This window comes from Rhinopithecus bieti, unplaced genomic scaffold (genome assembly GCF_001698545.2).
Source record: "Rhinopithecus bieti isolate Rb0 unplaced genomic scaffold, ASM169854v2 scaffold_3043, whole genome shotgun sequence".
NCBI classification, from domain to species: domain Eukaryota; kingdom Metazoa; phylum Chordata; class Mammalia; order Primates; family Cercopithecidae; genus Rhinopithecus; species Rhinopithecus bieti.
The window spans coordinates 714,875-726,384 of record NW_016804580.1 but is presented as its reverse complement, the minus strand read 5'-3'; positions in this window follow the sequence as shown (position 1 = coordinate 726,384).

Here is an 11,510-nt window from a genome sequence, read left to right as displayed (position 1 = left end):
AGGGAAGGAGGGAAGGGAAGGAGGGGAGGGAAGGGAAGGAGGGGAGGGAAGGGAAGGAGGGGAGGGAAGGAGGGAAGGAGGGGAGGGAAGGGAAGGAGGGAAGGGAAGAAGGGAAGGAGGGGAGGGAAGGGAAGGAGGGCAGGGAAGAAGGGAAGGAAGGAAGGGAAGGAGGGAAGGAAGGGAAGGAGGGAAGGAGGGAAGGAAGGAAAGGAAAAAAAAAAATCAGAGACTGAGGAGAGATCCCATCTCATCCATCCTGATCTCACAGCTGGTGTGGTACCTGAAACCTTGGACATTCAAACATTATTTCATGCATGTTCTGTTTCCACTGGATATTTCTAATGCCCTATTGATGTTTTTCCCTAAGCGTTTATCCTCCCTCTATAAATGGAGAGACCGTGTCCCATAACGGCATATAAGAGTCAGCCAATATCTCTAATAAGTTTTCAGACCCAGCAATTAGGAGTGAATTAAGCAATCAGGGTTGGATAAGAATATAGCATTATCAGAAAAGACTTGTAATTAGAATTGCTCATCTCCAGTTACTTAGGGGATGTGTGAGACCCTCCTTAGAATCGACAAGCCTTCGGTTACATAGCTGACATACACACAGCTCCCTGGAGTTAAGAATTGTGCTGTCCCCCTACATCCACCCCAGGAAGCCTCCCTGTCTGCATTCACAGGACCAACTTTATCTGTCTCTGGAGACACAGTCTTCTGGATACGTCTACTGCCCAGCACACTCTGACACTGCCATTTCCAGTGTACAGATGTTGTCAGCAAAACTGACTCCTTCCTGCCCCGGAAGAAAGCTTTTCCACTGACTAATAGCTGAAAGCAGGGAAAGAAGCGCAATCCATTCATAACTCCCCCAGAGCGCCACCCAGAATAGCCCTGCCACACCGGGTGGACAATCTCGCTGTTTGTGTGGGCTGCTGTATTTGTCATTGTGCAATCAGGATTCTAACAAAGAGCCACTTTTTAACTCACCGTGCACAATGCAGCTGTGAAACCCAGTATTTTCATTAAGGAGGGCTGGGTCTAAGATCCAGACCGTCAACCCATTTAGCAGCTCCAGTGTGAGATGGAGCTTGGCTGTTGCCGGTTAGGATCAGTAACTGGAAGGATTTGAATGAAAGACCATAAAGACACGAGGCCAGGCATGATGGCTCATGTCTGTAATTCCAGCACTTCGGGAGGCCAAGGTGGGAGGATCTCTTGAGGCCAGGAGTTTGAGACCAGTCTGGGCAACATAGGGAGACACTGTCTACAAAAATTTTTTTTGTTTTTTTGTTTTTGAGACACAGTCTTGGTCTGTTACCCAAACTGGGGTACAGTGGGGCGATCTCTGCTCACTACAACCTCTGCCTCCTGGGTTCAAGTGATTCTGCTGCCTCAGCCTCCTGAGTAGCTGGGATTACAGGCATGCGCCACCACACCCAGCTAATTTTTTGTATTTTTAGTAGAGATGGGGTATGGCCATGTTGGCCAGGCTGGTCTTGAACCTCTGACCTCAGGTGATCCATGTGTCTTGGCTCTCCCAAAGTGCTGGGATTACAGGAGTGAGCCGTCACCACACCAGGCCTACAAAAAACATCCTAAAAATTAGGCCTGATGGCAAGCACCTGTAATCCTAGCTACTTGTTTCCTAGGCACACTATATTCAACTACCACCAAAGTGATGGCTTGTATTCTCTAACATTGCTCTTCATCATGAACAGCAATTAGCACAAATTGAGTTCACCATTGCACCAATGTTTAACAAACTATCATAAAATCAGAGCTCTACAAAGACACTAATATGAAATATTTTAAAATAGTCTTTGCAGTTGTAGTTACTGATGTTAACTACATCACTAGGTAGGCTGGGGCTGGAGGATTTTTTGACCTCAGTAGTTCCAAGCTGCAGCAAGCTATGATCACACCACTGCCCTTCAGCCTGGGTAACAGAGCAAGACCCTAGCTCGAAGAAAAAAAAAAAAATGGTATGAGAAAGTAGTTGTTTAAATCTCAGGTGTGTAAAAGATACTGGTATCCCTGCTGGCTGGGAAGACCCCACAGAGAGTTGGTCACACCTGCCTGCCTTGGACAGTGTTCTGGGTTGAACAGTGTCCCCCAAAGATTCACGTCCACCAGAACTATCAGAATGTGACCTTATTTAGAAATAGTCTTTGCAGATACAGTTAGTGATGTTCAAATGAGGTTATTCTGGATTAGAGTGAGCTCTAAATCCAATGACAGTGTCCTTATGAGAAGGCTGTGTGCCAACACAGGGACATGCAGGGAAGAGGGCATGTGATGAAAGAGGCAGAGATTGGAGGGATACAGTAATCAGCCAAGAGAGCCTAGGACGGCCAGAAACAGGAGAAACTGGAAGGGTCCTTCCATCAAGCCTTCAGAGGGATCGTGGTCCTCCTGACACCTTGATTTTTGGACCTCTTACCTCCAGAAATGTAAGATAACACGTTTCTGGAGTTTAAGCCACCACAACATTGGTGGTACTTGGATATAGCGCACCTAGGAAACAAATACAGGCACCCAGAATGAGCTCAGAGCAGATGCTGCGACATGAAACGTTGCCTGCGGTGGTTGTCCCTGTACTGAGAACAGAGAAGCTAGAGCAAACCGGGGCTGTCTGGCTCTGCATTCCGTTGTTGGCAGGCACAGAACTGTGTGTCACCAACTTCCTTGGATGCGGCAAATCAGCCTGGGCAGCGAACCCCCCGGAGTGCCTTAGGGACATTCCCTACCCCAGCCTTGTGTTTCTGGCTCCCCATTTAAGAACCCAAATGGGGCCAGGTGCCATGTCTCACACCTGTAATCCCAGCATTTTGCAAGGCCAAGGCGGGCAGATCACCTGAGGTCAGGTGTTGGTGACCAGCCTGGCCAACATGGCAAAACCCTGTCTCTACTAAAAATACAAAAATCAGCCAGGCATGGTGGCAGACACTTGTAATCTCAAACGCTCGGGAGGCGGAGGCAGAAGTTGTAGTGAGCCAAGATTGTGCCATTGCACTCCTGCCCGGGCAACCGAGGGAGACTGTCTCGGGAAAACAAAACAAAACCAAACCTGAAGGATTCCTGTCTCATCGGGTAGCTTCTGTTGCTAAAATAGAATCTAAGAACAGAATTATCTCTTTTATGGAAAGACAATCTTTTTGGCTATCTCATTAAAGGCCTCTCTTTTCTTTGTAGGAGTTGGGTGACATTCTGTAATCATGTTGATTATCTGATCCAGAGCTCTAAACAAAGACAAGAAGATTCAATATGAAAAGGTGTTTTTTTTCCCCTGAGCTGGCTAAATTATGGGGTTTTTGTTGTTGTTGCCTAGGTAAGGCTTACTCAACACCGTTTTATGAACAGAATGAGAAGCTCTCATCGAATTGCCCCCATGAAAAACTTTCACGATGGGTTTGCAATAAGAGCGATTCATGAATTCATTCATCAAAAGACTATTTGTTGAACATATGTGAAATATATGCTTATATATTCATAGATTATCTCGAGAATGAGATCTAAGCAATGTAAGAGGTTGCATCTGGGGATAGAAAATGAAGACTTATTTTTACTGTATCCCCTTTTTAAAAAAGCATCAGTGTGACAATCGTCATTGTAATAATCATCAATGTGTATGTATATGAAATATTTAGAATAAAATTTGTTTTTAATATGGCAATGGTTTCTCTAAAATACACACACACACACACACACACACACACACATACACATATTTTTTTCGAGATGGAGTCTTGTTCTGTTGCCCAGGCTGGAGTGCAGTGGCACAATCTCGGGTCACTGCAACCTCCATCTCCTGGGTTCAAGTGATTCTCCTGCCTCAGCCTCCCCAGTAGCTGAGAATATAGGGGCACACCACCACGTCCAGCTCATTTTTTATATTTTTAGTACAGACAGGGTTTCACCATGTTGGCCAACCTGGTCTCGAACTCCTGACCTCGTGATCAACCCACTTCTGCCTCCCAAAGTGCTGGGATTACAGGTGTGAGTGACCACACCCAGCCCTCTAAAATATTTTTTAAATAAATACTTATTGGGTGCTCATTACATGTCTATACTGTACTAATTATGGAACACACATACACGTTTTGTTTTGTTTTTTTAACTTTTAGGTGCAGGGGGACATGTGCAGGTTTGTTATATAGGTAAGCTCTTGTCACGGGGTTTGTGATACAAATTATTTCATCACCCAGGTACTAAGCCTAGTACCCATTAGTTATTATTTCTGATCCTCTCCCTCCTCCCACCTCAGGCAGGCCCCAGTGTCTGTGTCTGCGAGTTCTCATCATTTAGCTCCCACTTGTAAGTGAGAATATGCTGGATTTGGTTTTCTGTTCCTGCATTAGTTTGCTAAGAATAATGGCCTCCAGCTCCATCCATGTTTGTGCAAAGGACATGATCTCATTCTTTTTCATGGCTGCGCAAAATTCGATGGTGTGTATGTACCAGGCTTTCTTGATCCAGTCTTCCACTGATGAACATTTAGGTTGATTCCATGTCTTGAGCATACAGTTTTAAATGAAGCAGACACGATCTCTGCCCTTGTGGAACTTAATAGCCTAGTCTAATGGAAGAAACTATAAACTAATATTCACAAAATAATTGCGTCATTCAAAATTGGATGCTTATGTGAAAGAGAAGAATTTGGTACTATAAGAATGAATAATAAAAGGGACCACGTAAGATCAGAGCATCTTGGAAAACTGTTGAGGGAATTAGGAGCCATCTGAAAGAAAGCAGAAGTTAACCAGACAAGAAGGAGGAAGTCAGTGGCATGATGAAGCTCTTGAGCAGAACATGATGAAGCTCTTGAGCAGAACAGGAGCGTAGTCTGTTTCTCTAACTGGAAGAAGGTCAGCGTGGCCAGAGCAGAGTGAAGAGGTAGGAAAGACAAAACAGGGACAAGATCTTACAGGATCTCTATTCATTCAACAAGCATGCACTGGGCACCTACTCCATGCCTCCTGCTGTTCCCAGCACCAGCGACACAGCAGTGAACAGACACAGGGCTATTCCAGCCATCTAATGCAGGTTGGATTTGCTTACAAACCCAAAGGGAACTCACTGAAGGATTTGAAGAAGAGAATCCATATGATCCCATGTAGTTATTTAAAAGACCACTTGGGAGAGGTGGAGAATAGATGTATCAGACTGTCTTGGCAGAGGAGCCCCTGGGTGATGAGCTGTGTCAGGCCATTTTGCTGCATGGAGACCAAGGTGAACAAGACCAGCATTGATTTTACAGGCCTTAAAGAGGAAAACGGCAGCCATTCTATTCCACGCAATGGTATATCCATACCCATTTCCATTCTTGTAGAAAACCAAGAACTGGGAAGATGGCGTTTAATCTGGTTATTGGTTTTGATTGCTAACTTTTTAAAAGGGTAATAAACTTCTTTTCACCATGAAGAGCAATTAGCACAAATTGAGTTCACCAGTGCACCAACATTTAACTGTCAGAAAATCAGAGCTCTACAATGACACTAGTTCGAGTCCAGGCACCAAATCGTCACACGGAATCAGATAATGACATTTCTGTTATAAGACAACTTTTAATTTTGCCATTTTACTCTTCAAGGGCACTAATACAGCCCTCCTAGCTGCTCATTGATTACTTTTTCTACATGATTTCTGACTGCAAGAGAACAGAGATCACCAACTTTATAGAGATCATATGTACACATTATAAAAGAGTTCTTACCACATTTACATTTTTCACATTTTCCCAAGAAATGCTTCCTTGCATATAGTTAGCAACTTATGCCATTATATATGGAGACAAGAGTAGATAGATATAAGTTTCCTACTCAGCCAATTTTGTTTAATCAAAGTTTTGGGGAAAAAAAAAAACTGTCATCATCTTATCCATATCCCCCTCCTCCTCTTATACAAAGAGCATAGTCTGAAAACCGGATGTCAGAGAACCTTGAAGGATGTGCTCAGGCAAGGCTTCCAGAGAACATCTTGTTCAGTCCCTTTATTTGGCTGATGAGAAAATAGAAGCACAGAGACAAGTTGAGTGATCCCAGAAATTCAAGAGTCTCACGGCAGATTAGCGGCAAAATCAAGACAAGAATCTGGACATCCAGACATCATTAAAGAATCATCTCAGTAAAATACCAAAGAAGAATAGAAACAAACCAACAAAAAGTATGCTAATGTGGTCTATCCTCAGAATTTCATTTTTTCTCATTTTCTTTTTGAGACAGGATCTCATTCTGTCACCCAGGCTGGAGTGCAGTGGCATGATCATGGCTCACAATAGCTTTGACCTTCCGAGCCCAAGCGATTTTACCACCTCAGCCTCCCAAGTAGCTGGGACCACCCACAGGCACGCATGAATCAATCAATCAATCTAATATATACATAATATGTATATATATATATACACACACACAAATATATACACACACACAAAAATATATATATATATATATATATGTACCTCACTCTCCTCATCTGAAAAGTGGGAATGACAGTATCTGTAGCTTTTGTCTCTTTTATGAGGAGTTGAGTGATTTAGGAGATTTGCTGTTTGGAGACTGCATGGAGTTACCAACAGCAAAGTGTCAGCAACCTAAGAATGTGGCATAATGGTTATTTTGCCACAGTGCAAAACACTCAGCCCAAGCCCTGGATTTGAAGGCAAACCACCAGGGTCAAGTCAAGCTGACCCAAAGCCCACATGGCAAAAGCCCTGATATCTGGACTGTGATATAACAAAATGTTTATTTGGATAATGTCGGAGACTGACTGAGGTTGGGATGAAAATACAACCCAAAAGATCCAAAACAACCCCCTTTTGTTAATTACCTCACAAAGGCACAGTAAGAGCTTATGCAAAGAGGAGCATATTTTGTTCAGAACCAATGAGAAAGATCCAGTAAACTGAAGGGCTACTGAAACAGAGCTGGTGCTTTCCTACAGCTTTTGAAGACTGCCTGAAGCAGAGAACTATATGTGAGTTAAAAATCCATCTCAATCCCCTCAGCAGACACATATATGTCCAGCAGGTTTCTTGTAGACCATTCCGTTCATTTGGAACTAGATTTCTCTCCCAAGCTAACAAAGAGCCAGAAGATAAAGAAAGAGAACTAACTATCTATTATTTGACCTGGTCTCTGATATGTCCTGGCTCCTTACACATTGTTTCAGCTAAATTCAAATAACTCCAGCATAATATGGCAGTGCTAAGTTGTATGTTTACATATCTCCACCCATTGGTCTTTTTCATTCACCCAGGGTGGGACAAACATTAAACCTGTATGAAATGGACAGCAGCATCCCGTTACATCTTCTCCTCCCCTGCTCTCTCTCACCCCTATAAACCCTCAATCTCCTCTAAAATAAGGATACAAGCCCCAAGCTGCTCTCCCTAAGAGGGAGCTTGAATCCATAAAAAATAAGGAATCCCCAGAATAACTAATTATCTAGAAAGATGTTCAAGGGATAGCCCTTGAGTAGCCTTGTTCATGGGCATCAAAATCTTAGAACTGCCAGAATAACATGGAGGAGGTAGGTGAGGGTAGCAGAAAAATTGTTGTGAAAAATCTGCATGACAATAAAATAATCTGAGTCATTAATAACCAGGATGATGGGAGTCACATTTTCAGTATTATTTGGAGTAAAGGCAAACAATCCTAAATTGCCTTCATCACGTCTTTATTTTGGACATGTAAATTTGGTTAAAGGTTTTTGTTTGTTTTCCAGTCAGATCAATTGAAATCCTCCTCTTAAGGGTGTTCATTCTCCTCCCTCTGGAAATATACAGCCAAGCAGTGGACTTCCGCCCTCTTTTCAACAGAAAAGTTTAACATGGCAGAAGTTTTGAGAATGATGTTGTCTACCATAATTTTATGCTTAGATCTGTGTGTGGCGCAAGAGTTGTTAAGCATCGGTACAGGCTCTAGCTAAATTCCACTGCTTCAAAGGTGCCTAGGGAGTGAGCTCTGAAGCTTGCAGAGTCACAAAAGGGTTCTGCACTGGGTGGAGGGGGTTGACGTTATGGAAGAGTCTGTTATAGATGTGAACCTCTTGCTGTATTTCAAAGGCTGTTTCTTGAAACATTTTAATGTCCTTCCTCAGTTGGAATCATCTGTGTCCAAAATAACAAATGGTCCCCCTGTTTCCCCCCTCCCCCCTGCCCTGTATCTCAGGAGGCTTGCTTTTTTGAAGTAGATGGAAATTGGTGTGGAAATCATGAGGTTCAGAGAAGAATCAAATCAGCCATTCAAAGCTGCCATCAACCCCTGGGCCCCCTCTAAATTGCTATTTCCATGTCACAGAATTTTTTCATTTTAAAACATTCTGAGATATTTTCATGGTGTTGTGGCTAACCATTTTTAGTCGGTTAAAAAAATGCCTTTATCACCTCCCACCAGGAAACTCATGGAACACACTGTTGGAGATGTTAAAACTTTTTTTTTTCATTTTCTCCTTTAAAAATATTAATGGTAAGCATTAAAAAAGAAACAAAAAGTCTTTAATTTGGTTTTCAGACAGCTTAGTTTCAAATTAAAAATTGTTCATATCACCGTGAATCAAGCATCTGTGAGTAATCACCGTGAACCAACCTGATCATTTTTATCCAACAGCAGGGTAGGTGCCAAGTTCTCCATCCCACCGAGTGGGTGTAAAGTGCCAGTGTGCACTGGTGGAAATGGCTCTGGGTTGGAGGGCTCTGAGTTACAAAATTAAAAAGCTTCAGTTCACAAACAGTAAGAGGTCTGGTGGATGAGAAAGACAAAGGAAGAGGAAGGTAGCCAGGAGCTGGGGTAAATGAAGAAGCCAAGACCAGACAGCTTCTCAGCTTGGCATAATGAAGAAGGCTGCAATCCACCTGATGACCAGGAGTCTTTGTTAGGTCTCCTCTCAGTTTCCATCTCTTTCCAGCTCCCAGGGCTCCCTCCCATCCAGTTTCCCTCCAGGCCAGGGGCAGATTGACTGTGGTCCTAAATGACCATCCAGATGATCTTTGTGTTTCCCAAAAGCAGCCGAGAGTGCTCACTCAACTTTTCATAGCTTACAAATCCTTCCTGCATCCAGAAGAGCCTGAAAGTTGGTAAAAGGTATGTTTTGCTTTGGTTGGTGGACTACATAAACCATGGCCAACTTCCAGCCACAGTCTCTCATAGAAGAAAAGGATGGCAACAAGACAAAATGCACTCACAAGCTCCTGGCCATTGGTATTTTCCCCATTGTGGGAAGAAATGCAAATGCATGCAATAGGATTTTCCCCTTTTCTTAAAAGAGCAAGAAAATAAGTGAAATGAAGTCAGAAGGGAAAAGAGTGACAGAAACAAAACCAAGGAAGATAACATAATTATTTATAGAAATAGCTCAGTATATGCACAATTTCCACAACAGCTTTCACCTCCAAGTGGATCAGAAATCCACCCGTAGTCAGAGAAAGGGAATGTGCTACATAGAAAGGAGACCCAGTACACTGAACACTTGGCCAAGTTCTTATTTCCTCACCTATTTTCTCTCTCTGGAAAGATTATTTTAAAATCTTGTGTAAACAGACACGTGAACTAAAGCACACAAATGAGTAGTGCTCTTAGGGTGAATTATGCCTCCCCCAAAATTCGTATGTTGAAGTCCTCAGCACTGGAACTTTATAATGTGACCTTATTTGGAAATACAGTGACTGCAGATATATTTAGTTAAGATAAAGTCATAATGGAATAAGGTGAGCAACTGATCCAATATGACTGATGTTATTTTTTAATGTTATTAAAAAGAGAGACATACAAATAGAGAAGATAATGGGAAGAGACCCAGGGAGATGATGAATCTAAAGCCAAAGAGAGGTTAAGACAGATCCTTCTCAGCCCTCAGAAGGAACTAATCCTGCTGTCACCTTGATCTCAGACTTACAGCCTCCAGAACTATGAGATAATAAATTTTTATTGCTTAAGCCACTCAGTTTTTGAGACTTTTGTATTAATCTGTTCTCACTCTGCTAATAATGACATACCCGAGACTGAGTAATTTACAAAGGAAAGAGGTTTAATTGACTTACAGTTCTGCAAGGCTGGAGAGGCCTCAGGAAACTTACAATCATGGCAAAAACGAAAGCAAACACATCCTTCTTCACATGGTGGCAGCAACAAATGCTGAGCAAAAGGGGAATAGCCTCTTATAAAACCATCTGATCTCATAAGAACTATATGAGAACAGCATGAGTAACCACCTTCATGATTAAATTGTTTCCACCTGGTCCCTCCCACAACATGTAGGGATTATGGGAACTACAATTCAAGATGAGATTTGGGTGGAGATACAGCCAAACCATAACACTTTGTTATGGAAGCTCTAGCAATCCAATAAAAGGAATTTCTTTAGAGCAAGATAGTATCAGATAATATCAAAAGTAAATGAAAGCTAAAATCCATTGAGCAATTTCTAGGTGCCAAAAACTATGCATTGTATATGTATCACTTCTGTTAATCCTCACAGTTTCAATCCTCAGTTGCCTCAGGATTTGATGGCTGGAGCTGTGGCAGCCATTTTTATCCACAAGCGTGAAGACTGAAGCCAACATACTGAACCTATCAGGGTTGAAAGACAGAAAAATCTGAGTCTCTCATGATGACACTGGGCCACTGAATCAAGCAACTCTAGAACCCTCTATATCTTAAGACTTTTTGATGCAAGATAATAATATTTAAGCCACATTTTGTTGGAACTTCTGTTACTTGCAGTCAAGAGCATACCAACTGATACATTTCCCTCCTAGTAAATGTTTTTTACTAACTTTCTCCAAAGGTAAGGGTTATGTTATGCTCATTTTTACATTTCTAGATCCAACCACAGGGACTGTGATATGGAGGCAAATTCAGTCAGTGTTTGTTGAATAAGCCAACAGGTAAATTTCTCCTCAAACAGATGCCAGGGGTGTCTGACAGATGGAGAGATGAAAACTCCATGAATTTAACTGATTTGCTGAAGACCATGCAATAGTTCAATTGACATTGACTATTCAATGACAGGGCGGGGGTCCCATGACCACCTCATTCTCACACTGCACTGCCTCTTTTACCATTTTGTGTAATTATGGAATGTTCTCTGTAATTCTCTAATACTCTCTCTTCATTCTCCTCTCCAATACTTTCAACGTGTACACGATGTGCATACTCCCTACTTGTCCATTGTTTAGAATTTTATTTATTCTGCCTGTGAATACTTTACCCATTTGTATAAGTAAGAGTCTCAAAGCCAGAGAACGTATCTGTGCTGTTATCTCTGTGTAACACCCGATATAGCTCAACTTTAATTTGGCAATAAATAAATCCTCCTGGATGATGATGGTATCTGAAAACATAAAATGAACTCCGCAGAGAAATAATCTTCTCTTCTCAGCCCATATCCTATATCCTCTTCAGGAGGGAATGGTTAAATGAGAAATTAATAGGATTGGAAACATATTGTACCTGTGGACTGAACCACACATATATATATATATTTAAGTTTGTGAGTTTATGACCTTTGTA